Source organism: Heliangelus exortis, chromosome 1 (genome assembly GCF_036169615.1).
Source record: "Heliangelus exortis chromosome 1, bHelExo1.hap1, whole genome shotgun sequence".
Lineage (NCBI taxonomy): Eukaryota > Metazoa > Chordata > Aves > Apodiformes > Trochilidae > Heliangelus > Heliangelus exortis.
Genome location: NC_092422.1, coordinates 126,254,908 through 126,268,152, shown reverse-complemented (window position 1 = coordinate 126,268,152; position 13,245 = coordinate 126,254,908).

The window sequence follows — 13,245 nt, the reverse complement described above, 5'->3', positions numbered from 1 at the left end:
GTGTAACAAAGTGCTTTGGAGAATCTTTTTGCCGCACCTTGAAAACTGCTTTTTTATCTTGTCTGTGAATAACTCTGTTACTTGTAGCTAAAATAGTCAGTATGTTGACCTTTATAGAAACATATTAAGTCTTCCCTCCAAACCTTTTGTTTTACTAAAGAATTAGTCATTGTTCTGGGTGATACAAAGGAACAATCATTTGAAAATGGAAGGAACTAAGTAGCTTTCTCTCTGATGAAGCTGGCCAAGATTCTGTTTTATTTTAAGAGCTCTCAGAATACCATTGTCATACCCCTTTCATTTGGTCTGTAAATTGACGAGGGGGGGGGGAAAGGCACATTCTCAGTTTCTGCATTGGAGCCTCTGTCATGCTGCTGTCACCTTGACCATCTAAGTAGCTCATCTTTAATGACCAGCAAGAAGTGTTAGATTTATTGACACTTACAGGTGTCATCAGGTTTAACTAACCAAAGTCATCAGACTAATATAAACTGAAGGATGCTGGCTGTAGTTCTTTCAGTCTGTTAGCATCTGCTGTGCCCCTGTGTCTTTTTTAAACACTTTTTTTGACTAATTATCAGTGTGCTGAATTGTATTTAACCTGTTAGGATGTGTCAACCATTTTAAAATTAAACTATCCTGAGAAAAACTATTCATTAAATTGAAGTGGAATAGCTTCTGAAAAATAATCAAAAATATATTTGCTCTTAGGAAAACTATCAAGCAAAACTTTTGGTATTGCTGGAAGATAGAACAGAATAATCAACAGCTGTTTTCCCCCTTTCAGTTCAACCTGTCTTCTCTCCCTGCCACCCTCATGTGCAAGAGCAACATAGATGTCATCCTCCCAGTTTCAGTAATACTCAAGAACTGGGAATTTCCAAGGATGGGACAGGCACTAACTAAAATAATTTGCAGCCCTCTTCTCATTCAGTGCAATTGCTGTGGTTAATGAAGAAACCTGAAGAAATGTCTTACCTCATCTTTACATACATACATAGACAAATTGTTCAAACTTATACATACAGCTGCAGTAAGTGTTATGTGTATACACATTTGTGCATATAATTTCAGTGCATACTGATGCATTCATTAGATTGATTTTTTTATCTTTTGCAGATGAGTATATGCATAAAAGAGGTGGACACATGTAAAGTTTAATTTCAGATGTACACATGTAGTTGAGACAACTGGATGCGTATGGGTAGTACACTTGCAGAAGGACAATGTGTAATTGTAATTTTTGAGTATAGAATGGTTTTTTGCCTATGCTGCACATTAATTGTCCTAGGACTTCACTTTTTAAATATTGCAAGTGTTCTTAATTTTCTAAGTATTATTCTTTGCATTACAGTTAAAACCATTGATTGTTCAGCATTTTTAAGTCTATTGATTTTTATCAGCTCTCTCTGGGAAATAGGTATTGTGAACAGAAAACATTTTCTTACAACCAGATATATACAGAGTGATGGGAATAGGACTTGCAAAGGGTTAAGTCGTACAAATTCTTTTCATTGTGCAGTGCAGTTTGCACTTTGGCTCGGTGATACTGGAAGAGAGAAAGTCAAGCTCAGAGATACATACAAGAAAATGATGGGGATTGAGTGTTTCATAAAAAAGAAAGCAATAAGACTTGGAACAACATGTGTCCTGCTAGAGCCTTTAACTGAAGGAAATAGGAAGCTGTAGATCTGCACCTTATTTTGAAGTATAACAGCAATTTCAGTGTATTTAAAAGGAAAACTAGATGCTGAAATCTTAAGTAGGTGGGTCATGGCTTCAAGCTGTGAAAAAATGCCTGTGTAGCTGTAAAACCTGCAGTGACTTCTCATTCGGCTCCTCATTTACCATGGCTCTGATGTTGAGCAAAGGGGCCCAGGAGATGCTCCTGCTCCAAAAAGGACACAAGTTTCTTCTGTGACCATGCGATGCAAAAGGTGCATATGCCCTTTGTTTACCAGGGGGTATTGTTACAGATTTCCCCTTAAATGGTTTTCAAATGGCTGACAACAGTATGCTGCATCATTCATTCTTTGTCCACCACATCTGTCTGAACCAAGCCATAGGCTGGTGGGCTAGGCAAACTCCTGCTTACTGGGACTCCAGAGCAAAGCACTGACCAGGAGGAAATGTCAGCTTTCTGGTAGAGGAGTCTCTCTATCGCTCTCCTTTTGTCCAAAATTCTGACACTGTGCCTACTGGCTGTCCAACACCACATTTCAGCAGCTTTCCCTTCCTCACGGCTGTCAGGCATTCCAGCACCAAGTGGCAGGGAGAGCAGCTCTTCAGGTGCATCTCCCATTTCCTTGTCAGGTGTGCTTATTGCAAGGTGAGGCTGTGCCTTGTAGCAGCAAAACTGCTTACATGCCTGCTTGCTGGGTATGGAGCTTTGGGCTGAACTTAGAGGCATTTGTTCCTTTCTGAAGTTTCCTTTGGAAGGACCCAGTATGGTTCAAAACAATTCTGGGAAGTTAGCAACCCGCCCCAGGCTCTTGCAGATTTTGCATCCCACAAAAGCACCAGGAAGAGCCCCAGTTTGGGTGAGTGTACCTGGCTGGGCTTTTCCTTGCAGAGACTCTGTAATCCACCTCAGTCTGGCAAAATGTCTGGAACTTCAGCAGAACCTGCTACTCCTGTAAAGCCCTGCCAACCAAAATTATGCTTCTCTGACTTCCAGCCTAGGAATATTGCTTGGCTTAGGCAGAAAGTTTGAGAATGGAAAGGCTGAAGGACACGTCTCATTCCACCTGCCCTTCACCTCACTTTCTCTCCGTACAAAATAACCCTCTTCGTAAAGTGTTTCAACTGATCCAAGAAGAATCTGTCCCCTAAACCTCCAACATAGCTTACAGAAAGGTAAGACATTCCTGTCTGGGATCAAAATAACATAGCTAACTATGTTATATATGTCACTGTGCTACATTTTTATTTAAAGATAATCCTAGATAGCTATCTTTTTATTTTGATGGTATTCACTGAGTGGTAGTACATTGTATTCTTTGAAAACTTAAAAACTGCTTTCGCCATCTAATATTCAATACTTATCTACAAGCCAGTGGTCCTGCATGCAGAATGTATCGTTTTTGCAAACAGAATTATGTGCACATATTAATCTCAAACCAAAAACAATAATTATGTGAAAAGAAAAACCCAAAACAAAACACATCAAAACCAAAACAAAGCAAAACCACCACAGAACCTTTTGCATAATTATCCAGTGATGGGAACAACATAATAAGCTGTATAACTTTCTTGGACAAGGAAACAATTCCACAAAAACATGTTTGACCTTCCCCTGCACACTGTCATACTTTGAAAGATTGCTGGAAAGAGCCGTGGACTTTATAGACACAATATACTATGAACTAAGGAAATCTGTTTGAACAAAATAATAATATGTTAATAAGCACAATTCGAACAGCTGTAGCATAAGAAAAACACTCTAAAAAGTTCGGTAAAATGTCCCTGTTTTTCTGATGGCTTCACAGGGTGCTTGCAAACCTATAAATCACTTCTGCTGAATGTCCATACCGAGGCACTAACCTTCATTAGAGGTTACATGCTTGTTTGGATGAGCTCAGCCTTCTTCGGCTGTGGACAGAAACAAAAAGAAAAATGCTGGGGTTTGTGAGATTTTGCATGCCAGACTACACCTTGGTATTGTTGAAAATTTATATATATACTTGCCTAAATCTTAGTTATTGGCAAGTAGCAGTCAAAATAGTGTATTTGATCCAGTTTTGGGGGGGGTGATACAAGTTCCACATCTTATCTGAGGTTATGAATTCTGGGTGTCTTTTCTGAACTGCAACTGATAAAAATGTGAAGCCTGAAAGATCCAGGTAGAATACAAGCACTAAAATAAAACAAGTTGTTCAGATTTCCTACACCATATACTCAGCATATATGTTTGTTCCTTATGTGTAATTATCAGGGTATTGTCTTTTTTAAATGAACATAACATAGTATTTTTAATTGTATGTGTATTCATCCCTGCACAATTAGAGTAGGTGGGGGAGGAAAATAAAACAATCACAGGATGTCTTGCCAAAAGTAGAAGTCATAAATCTTGATTTTTAAAATATCATCTTGAACGTGCACTCACGTTTATTTCATTTGCAGTTGTTAACCCAGTCCTGTGCTTTTATTGTCCGAGTCTGTCATTAGAGTGCGATGCCACAGCACTGAATTTCCCAGTACTGAGAGCTCAAAAGGGGTTTTTTTCCACTGGTGTTTGCCGAATGGGGGATCCCTTGTTCTCTCCTCAGCCTCACGTTCAATAATCAAGGCTGGCTCATTTGTTTGGGCTCACTGCTCATTTAATCTATAGGAGTATTAGACATTGTGTATGACTGTCTCAGCTTGCCTGATAAATGGGGGCCTTCTCATTAGCAGACAAAGACAGCTTGATTTTATACTGGGCACACCTGAAAGCTGTAGAGGGTACAAATGAGGGAAGCCAAATGTTAAGAAATGTTTAGTGTTATAGAAATCCAGTAAGGTAAAAGGTACCTAATAACTGCTGTACTCTGATGTTATGCAAAAATACGACATTCATTAAAGAAAACGCAATGACACCAATTGATACAAGAAGTTTAAAAGGATCTTACAAACACCCTTTTCACCCTCGTGAACAAGTTTTAAAGGGCTCTGGAATGCTGAGGTTTCTTCAGCTCTGTACATAAACGTTTATCACTCTTTGGTATAGCTATAGCAAATAGATACAATGAAAAACATGTGACAGCTTAAAACTCATGAAAATCTAATACTATGCAGAAACAGACAAAAAGCAGAATGGGTAATAATTCTTTAGATGTATTTATGTGAGTGGGTTTGCATGATGTTTAAATATGAGCTGTAATGATGGGTATTATTTGGATGAGTCATACAATATTTGCCTCTTACTAGTGTGAATATAGTCAAGATTTCAGTGCAAATATTTAGGTTTAAATTTGCCTTTCTAGTAATATTCTTTTCACTGTCTTTACAGATCATACAAAAGAACTAATTTGCTAGAATATTCATAAAAAGCAAAAATATGAAGCATAATTAAGTTTTGGGAGTAATTTCCTTCTGATCAATATACATGAAAACCTTTAAACAAAAATACATGCATTGCAAAAAGATCAGCTATCTTGAAAAGCCACACTGAAATTAAAAAAACTAAAAAATCAAAATTTTGCAGGAGGATTTTCCAAGGTTTTTTCAATTATTTGCACTGATTTATCTTGAGATAAAAATAACAAAAATGAAACAGGAACTGAAACAGAAGAAGACATGTAGAATTTTTTGTTTTAAAAATTACTAATAGAATAACAATGTTATCGTAGTCAATCTAGTGGTCTGGGGGTGCTAAGAGCCTTCTGGCTGATGAGGAAATACAGCAAACTTCAACCCATCGGTTGCTGAGTACCTCAACTTCTGAGTTTAAAAATTATTTTATATGGTTATTTTTACTAGTATACTATTATTTCTTCAGCTCTAGATGAGGTAGTGTAACAGGGCTGAAGGTGAGACAGAATTTCAGTAGCACAGTCTGTATTTCTAGACTACATTTGGGTTCTCTTTCTACCGTTGAGGGTTTTTTTCCACAATGACAGTGGTCCAGGACAAAAGGCTGTAAAGCCAGAAAACTGAAGGTTTTTTAATCTTACAGTAATATGTACTTTACAGTACTGTACAGTAATATGTATTTTTAATCATACAGTAATATGTATTACTGATAAGCATCTTCAATGTTCTACTTTTTGCTTCTGATTTAAATATGTATTTATAGCATAAATATGTATAAAAGTCACATATAATCCTTTGCTAGAGAACTAGAACACAATTATTTCAACACTCGCTTGGATGAGTGCTCATTTTGCTTTGTTATTGGAACCTATTAATATTGCTATTTGGAACAGAAATGCAGAAAAATACCTACAGGCAGTGATGACCAAGTAACTGCTTTAGTTTACTACCTCGAATGGAGCAGTTGCATGACACACAAATTACTAGCTAAGTGCAGAGACTTGCAGAAAAAGATCTCTCTAGAGCTATATACTATATGGAGCATAAAACCATATAACTGAATTTTGCTTTTATATCTTGTGATTGGGTTTTAGTCACTGCTCAGGATCTGGCAGGGTTTTGAGAAGGCAGTAGCTTCTGCTTCCAGGGGCAGCTGTTCTTCAGGCTGTTCTTCATCTCCTGTCCATTATCACTTCAGAGTTGAAGGCTGCTATCTTTGTACTTGACCTCTTGGTGAGTATCTTGCACAAAGGAGGAGCAGAGGGGTAGAGTCAACAAGCTAAACTAGATTAAAATTTCAAGCAGATCATGATTATATCAAAATCAGCTTATCTACAGATAAGGGTGAAATTAATTAGCGTTTTTTATGTTCCCATCCTGCATTTCATTATTTGCAGATAGCCTTCCCTGTAGTCCTAGTGGTAACTGGTACAGTTTAGGCCAGTAACAACATAAATCTTAAGCAGCAATCCAAACTGTGTTCTCCATGTGACAGAGTAAATTGCGATGCTGTGAAGACATAACACTATTTTAAGATGTGGCCTCTGACCTAAGCTTATATTCGTTGAAGTATGTGATGATCTAAACTAGGAAATAAATAAAAATGGCATTTCCATCATATATTATGGACTAGCAATAAAAATCTAAGGTTTTGTAAAAACTTATTTATTCTACTGAAACGTGACAGTCTTCACAATACTGCTTGTTAATATCCTTCCAGGTCTGTAGTTGTTTTAAAAATATATAGTGGTTTTCTGCAACTGAAAAAAATTAGAAGAAAAGTAGTAATTTCCTTTCAGATGTTACTGTGAAATTTCATAATAACAAACTTCTAGTTTTAATTCAGGATTGTTCCTTATACGTCCTGAGGAGCCTGTGTGTAGAATTGAACAGTGAAAGTGCTTCGAAGACCATGTTTGGAATATTGCAGGTTTGATATGGCTGGAAGGGATTAATAGAGGGGAAAAAAAATCACCTGGGATCTTTGAACACAAAGATACTATCAGTATATCAAGATATGTTTCTCCACAGATTACTGGATGCTTGAGTAAACAGAAGAGAACTCGCTTTTCACTTGCCTTTTCCTCAGTGTACACATTTAGAGACTGAAAGTGGGTTATATAGAGTAGAGTCTAATTTGGTGTTGCCACTCTTAGAAGGAATTCTGCTCTATACCCAAGGTGGTTGGGGGCTATAATATGGGATTTGTGAAGAGAGGCTGAAACAGGTGATTGTGTTTCACCTAAAGAAGACAAGAAGATGGGGCCTTCTTAATACAGTCTTCAAATCTGTAGTTATTCAGAGAGAAGCTGGAGCCAGTTTCTCCTCGGTGACACACGGCGGAAGGTAATGAACACAAGTTGCCACAAGGGAAATACTAATTAAATGCAAGAAAATAATTCTTCTCAGCATTCCTATTTGCAGATGATCATGCTATTCAGAGACACGTCACCCCTTTGGCATATTGCCTGCTTCAGACTCTTCAGCAGTCACGTCCCTGCAAGAACAGGATTGTACTGGCCAATCCCTCCAGTAGGGCTGGAGAAAGTAATTTTGCCATGCCAGATACCATCTGGGCTAACTCCAGGCACACACTGTAGGATTCAAAAAGGTACAGAGAAGGATAACAGCAACTAAATTAATGCAAATACATTGCAAAGGTCATGCATTATTTATGCAAGGGTTTTCCAGGATAGAAGAGATCTAGGGGAAAAATCATGCAATTTACAGCAAAGGCAAACAGGAAATTACTTTTCTTTATTTCTTTTAATACCAGGCTAGGGGACTTAAACGAATGAAGCCTTTGCTGGTAAATGGAATGTCCTGACAGAATATATAATTAAATTAAATTTTATTGTTTCTTGCAAGATATCATGGTTGCTGAGGTATAGAAAGATCCCAAGAACCAAACAGCAACTCTGATTAAAGTAAATCCATTACACACAAGGAAATAGATGCAACTTCTGGTTTAGGAAGATCTTTGTGTGGAAAATCCTAAAACCTGGTTGAATATACCAAGAGAATAAAACACTTGCTCTGCTCCTTATACCTAAACTCTTGCCCTAAGCATTTGGCAGTGTCTGTAGCAAGCTAAGTATACTTTTGGTCTGACCTATGCCATAAGGAATACTATTCTTAACTTCAGAATCATTCAAAACAAAAGTAGAAAACCTTTCTATTGGAGAGATATAAACAATTATGGTTTTTTATCCCAGTTTTGAATATATAAATATAGATTAACATCTTGTCTGTAATGTTTTTTGACACATAAATGTTATGAGATCTTCAGTTCTGGAGATACAGACTAGAGAACAAATGCTAAGAATACAGGAAATCCTGGGTATTTGTGTTCATGCTGGCCAGCAAATTTTTAGTTAGAGAGAGTGTATGAGAGGATCTGGCTCTAAAAAAAACAGCTTTGTGGAAAAAGGAAAGGTAAAAAGTGATTCATTTTTGATTACATGGCAAAAAATAAAGTAGGCCTGTTCCTCAAATCCAGTTTTGCAAAGGGCAGATTTTTATATGCAGAGGTACTAACGTAATTAAAATGCTGAATTAAGTACAAAGAAAGGTGAAAGTAAAATACCGTAAAATTCTCCATGTAGATGAGAAAACATTTTCTGGTTTAATATATGAAGAAAACATTTGATACCATATTTCTGAAGTATAGCTCTGGAGAAATTAATAGTTAAACTAGAGTTATCAAGAATTGATATAGTTATTGGAGGGTGGATAAAAGCTAACCAAAAGGCAAAGAGCAACAGGCAGCACTGCAGTATCTAGTAGCACTGTAGTTACTACCAAAGTTTTTAAAAGAACTTGGAACTGATCTTCTTTAATATTTTAATTAATGGTCCTGGTAGAAATACATTAAAAGTGCTAATTTTATCTGCTCATGGTATATATCTGCAAATATTGTCAATACAGTTTAGAGTGTTGATTAAAAATCACTTGTTAGGACTGGATTAGTAAATGAGATGAACTTCAGTAACAGATAACATGGGGTGATACACCCTGGTACTGATATCAAAATTCTGTGGAATTCTAGAAGTTTGTGGAAATGCACTTGACTGGCCTACACAACAGCAGGATTATAAACTACTGAAATTGTTCAGCCAGAAAACGAGGTGACTGTGCTGAAACATTAACTCCAGTAGAAATGAAGATATTTCTTCACTGCTGATGACACTGCTGATGCTCATCAGCTTTTGATTATGTATAGTCAGGAAGAATAAATTCAAACTAAAAATAATACACAAAATCTCTGCTGGGTCAAGAAGGAAAGCAGAGATCTTGTCTTCTGTAAAGTCCTAGAGTTTGTTATCCAAGGCTAAAAAAGTCAAAAGGGTGTGTGGTTATCAAGATATTCAGTAGGAGAATGAAAACTGGAAGAAAAATTACCTCTTAGGCTAAAAGCCAATAATTGTACAAGAACAAAAAGACAGAAAACAATTATAAATATCCTTGGGCTGGAAATGAGGCAAAAAGCCCAAACTACTGGAACAATATATTTTGGGACTGTCTTTCAAGGAGAACAGGGGGAGGTGGGAAAAAAATGTTATTTTAAGATAAGGCCAGAAATATTTTTGAAAGTGAACGCATCAAAAGCTACCTGTAATAATAAAGAACTAAATTTAGTGATCCAGGGGGTTCATTCTAATTTTGTGTTTCCTTAAGGACTCTGAGCTGAGAAATGATAGGAATTTCCATCCCAGCTTCTCTTTGTTTTATAGTGTATCTCTAAATTGGAGGTTCTCTTGTGAAAGCAACAGTGCGTGTTGCAAGCTGACATACTTGGAATGTAAAATTTACCTGCACAAAACAATGCATAATTGGATCATATCAAAATTGCACAGTTTTGTTGGTTTAAATCATATTGAAAACTTAATAACAGTGACAGTAAGTTCTCTAAGCTCTCACATTTATTTTATTCTGAATTACGTTACCATTTTACTCCATTTGAATTAGGAAAATCCCACTATAGGTTAAATAAAGGAATGTAGAGAGCCAGCTCAATGATGTTAAGAGTAATTCCTTGATGTATAAAGTACTACATGGTCATCTGTGAGGCATTACTGCTGAGGTTCATGGAGGAATACATGAAATAACCATGAGTCTGCAGTAGAATTCAGTATTGAAGATGATAGCGGAAGCCTTACAAAACATTGGAGTGAACCAGAGTTCTGGTTAATGTGAAGTTAGGGAAGATTATAAAGATCTTTCTTTTATTGTTTCCATACTCTCTGGCTTGTGGGCTGTTACAACTTTATCTATAATACAATGTTTTTATTATACATTATACAAGTCAAAATAAAAAACTGGTTATAAATAAAAAATAAATGGCAAATGCATTCTTTTTTTCTGGGCTATAGTCTCAGATTTTAACATGATTTATAGCTTTGACTTTATATGTGTATGACAAATAAGTTGTAGGCACAATATTGTCTCCTAGAAATGTTATAACCCACTTTGTTCTTTTATTCTGGAAATATGAAAAAAGTGGTTGATGAATTAATTTGTTAAATTTAAAGAAAAAGAAAAAATATTTCAGATTCAACTTTTATGTTTAAAAAAAGAGGCAATTCTAATATCACAATGAACCAGTGAAAATACCAAAGAACACAGAGAATGTACACTTTGAAATAAAATGAGGTTTTGGAGTTAATAGGTTTTCTTCTTTAAAATTATTGAACACAGTTTTGGAAAATGTGGTGTGTTCCTCTTGCAAATTATTTGTCTCCCTTATTTTTCTGAGACCACAAGTGTCTAAGTACTCACACTATGTCAAAGTGAGTAAGAATTATGTAACTGGGAAAAGATTTAAATGTAAAAATAATTACCATAATTCAGAATACTATTTCCTATCAGTTAACGGGCTCTTCTAGCGGAAGTATTTTAAATGCTGAGTGAGGGTCTATTTTGAAATTTTTTTTATACCCCTGAGACATAAAGACAATTTTGCATTCATACTGAATCAATATTATGTCACCTTTGCTAAAATTTTTGTAGTAACAGTTTTTATTTTGAAGTCTTTCCTGTTTGTATTACAGTGAACATTTGACACTGCAGTGCTCATTACTTTTCTTACAAACATACCTTGGCACATTAACAGGAAGATGCAGGCAGCCCTAACCACCTCTATCTTCCCCGAGATGGCCATGACTCTGAAACAGGATAAATCACTGCAAGGTTGTGCTTAATTTAAGGCATTCTTTCTGAGCAGCAGAGGTTAATCCAAAACCTCAGAGAACATCCTGATTCTCATGCCTCAGTGCTTTCCTCGTGTTGAAACACCTCTTTTCCAGAACTAACTTCCCCTCAAGTAGACACTGTGCCTGCTGTGCCAGTAGCTCAAACCTCTTATTTCTGGTTTCTAAAAAAAGGACACAGGCAGTTTATCATCCATCCGTTTTCTACAAACTGTTAAAAGCAGATATAGCTCTGTCTCACATTTACCTTAAACAAAGCCAGTTTAGCAGACAGTTAATTTATATAATCAATGTAAACCAACAGCATTTTCTAAGTTCTATGTATAACATTATAGCTTTTTTTCTACTTTTTTCCTTCCCACTCCCTTCTTAAAGAGCATGAGATTTGTTTGGCTCACCCCTTAAATCTTCCTAGAAAGACTTGACTGCCTTCAAAACTTTCACTTCTTAAAAGACATGTGGTTTTACCTATTTCTAAACCGTATGTGCTAAACCTGATAGGTTCTTAAATGCCTGGCCACCATGTGAGGGATGCAAGGTGGAAATGCAGGTCCTCAGTAACCCTGCTCTCCTGTCATCTCGTGCTGAGGCTTTCCTTGTGTACACAGAACTCACTTCCACAGCACCCTCAGCTTTTGCTTGTTGAAATCTCATGGAGCTTAAGTTTCTACCATTTTATACACATGCTGTCTCAAGTCATTAAAGCACCAAATTTCTCAGTTCTTAAGCTTCAGGAGATGGGCACACTTGGGCTTGTGTTTCTATGAAAACTTACTCCTTTTCCCATTCTCAGAACTCATTGGGAGGATTCAGCCTTGCACAGAACATAAATCGAGATGTTTAATAGTTTTTTTGTGGGTTTTTTTTTTTATGTCTCAGGTTTTGTTTGGGTTTGGGTTTTTTTTGTCTAACAATCTGTTATTACAGGTTTGCTATGTATGCAGAAGCTTGAGGTTTAAAGCTAGCCTTTTGATTTGAGACTGGCCTCAGGCTTCACAGCTGCTACACTTTTAAGGCATGCTGCTCATTCTCTTTTCTTGAGAGAATTCTGATGAGAGCAATAGGCATTTAGTTTAGGTCTTCTTTAGGACCCAAGCTGGTAGGAGCCAGGGGAATTCCCCTGACACTGAATCCATTCACATTACATCTGAGAACTTGTACTGGTTTTCATGCTGCTTTATCTCATCTTCATTAAAAGTGACAGTTTTGTTGTTTTTATTTAATTCTCTCCTGTATTCACAGGAGATTTCCTCTGGCTGGCCCAACTTATTCTGTAAAGAAAAAAAATCCTTTTTCATCCAGCAGATGAGTATAAGTATTTTGCTTTTTAAATTTCTGAGACTTCTGCCCTATAACAGCTAAGTGCTTACTCTGTTTTGAACTCAGCACCCAGTGAGAACTCAACTCAACCCTCATATGAGAAGACGATCTCGACAACTTGACTAGATTTTTTCCAAGTGTGGAGCAGGCAAGGCTAGATGTGAAAAAAAAAACCACACACCTGTCACCAATAAATAAATAAATGCTTGTAAGTTGTCTCTTAATGAAGAGGACATGAAGATATGAACACTCAAACCATTGGTCCAGGAAAAAATGTATCACATTTATGAAAAATATCTTGCATTTTTATATTTTTTTAGAAAATATGAAGTAAATTGCACATGGACAGCCACAGTAATGGAAAATCATATTTTATTAAGATCTTATTTAAAGGTAATGAAACGTACAATTATGACAGGGCAAATAAGCAACGCGCAAAAGCAACTCTCATCAGTCTGTTTAGTCATTTTCACTCTCAAAATAGCACTAGAGTTAAATTTAAAATTAATGTGATGAAAAAAACAGGGAGAGATTAAGGAGAAGGGGAAATTATATATATATGTATTTTCATATATATTATATAGGTACACATAATATTTACATGTATGCGCATATATTAATATATAATATTGTCTAGTAGATATTATATATATGTTGTTTAATGTACATGTATATTGAAGATTTCTGGCTGTTTTACCAAGCT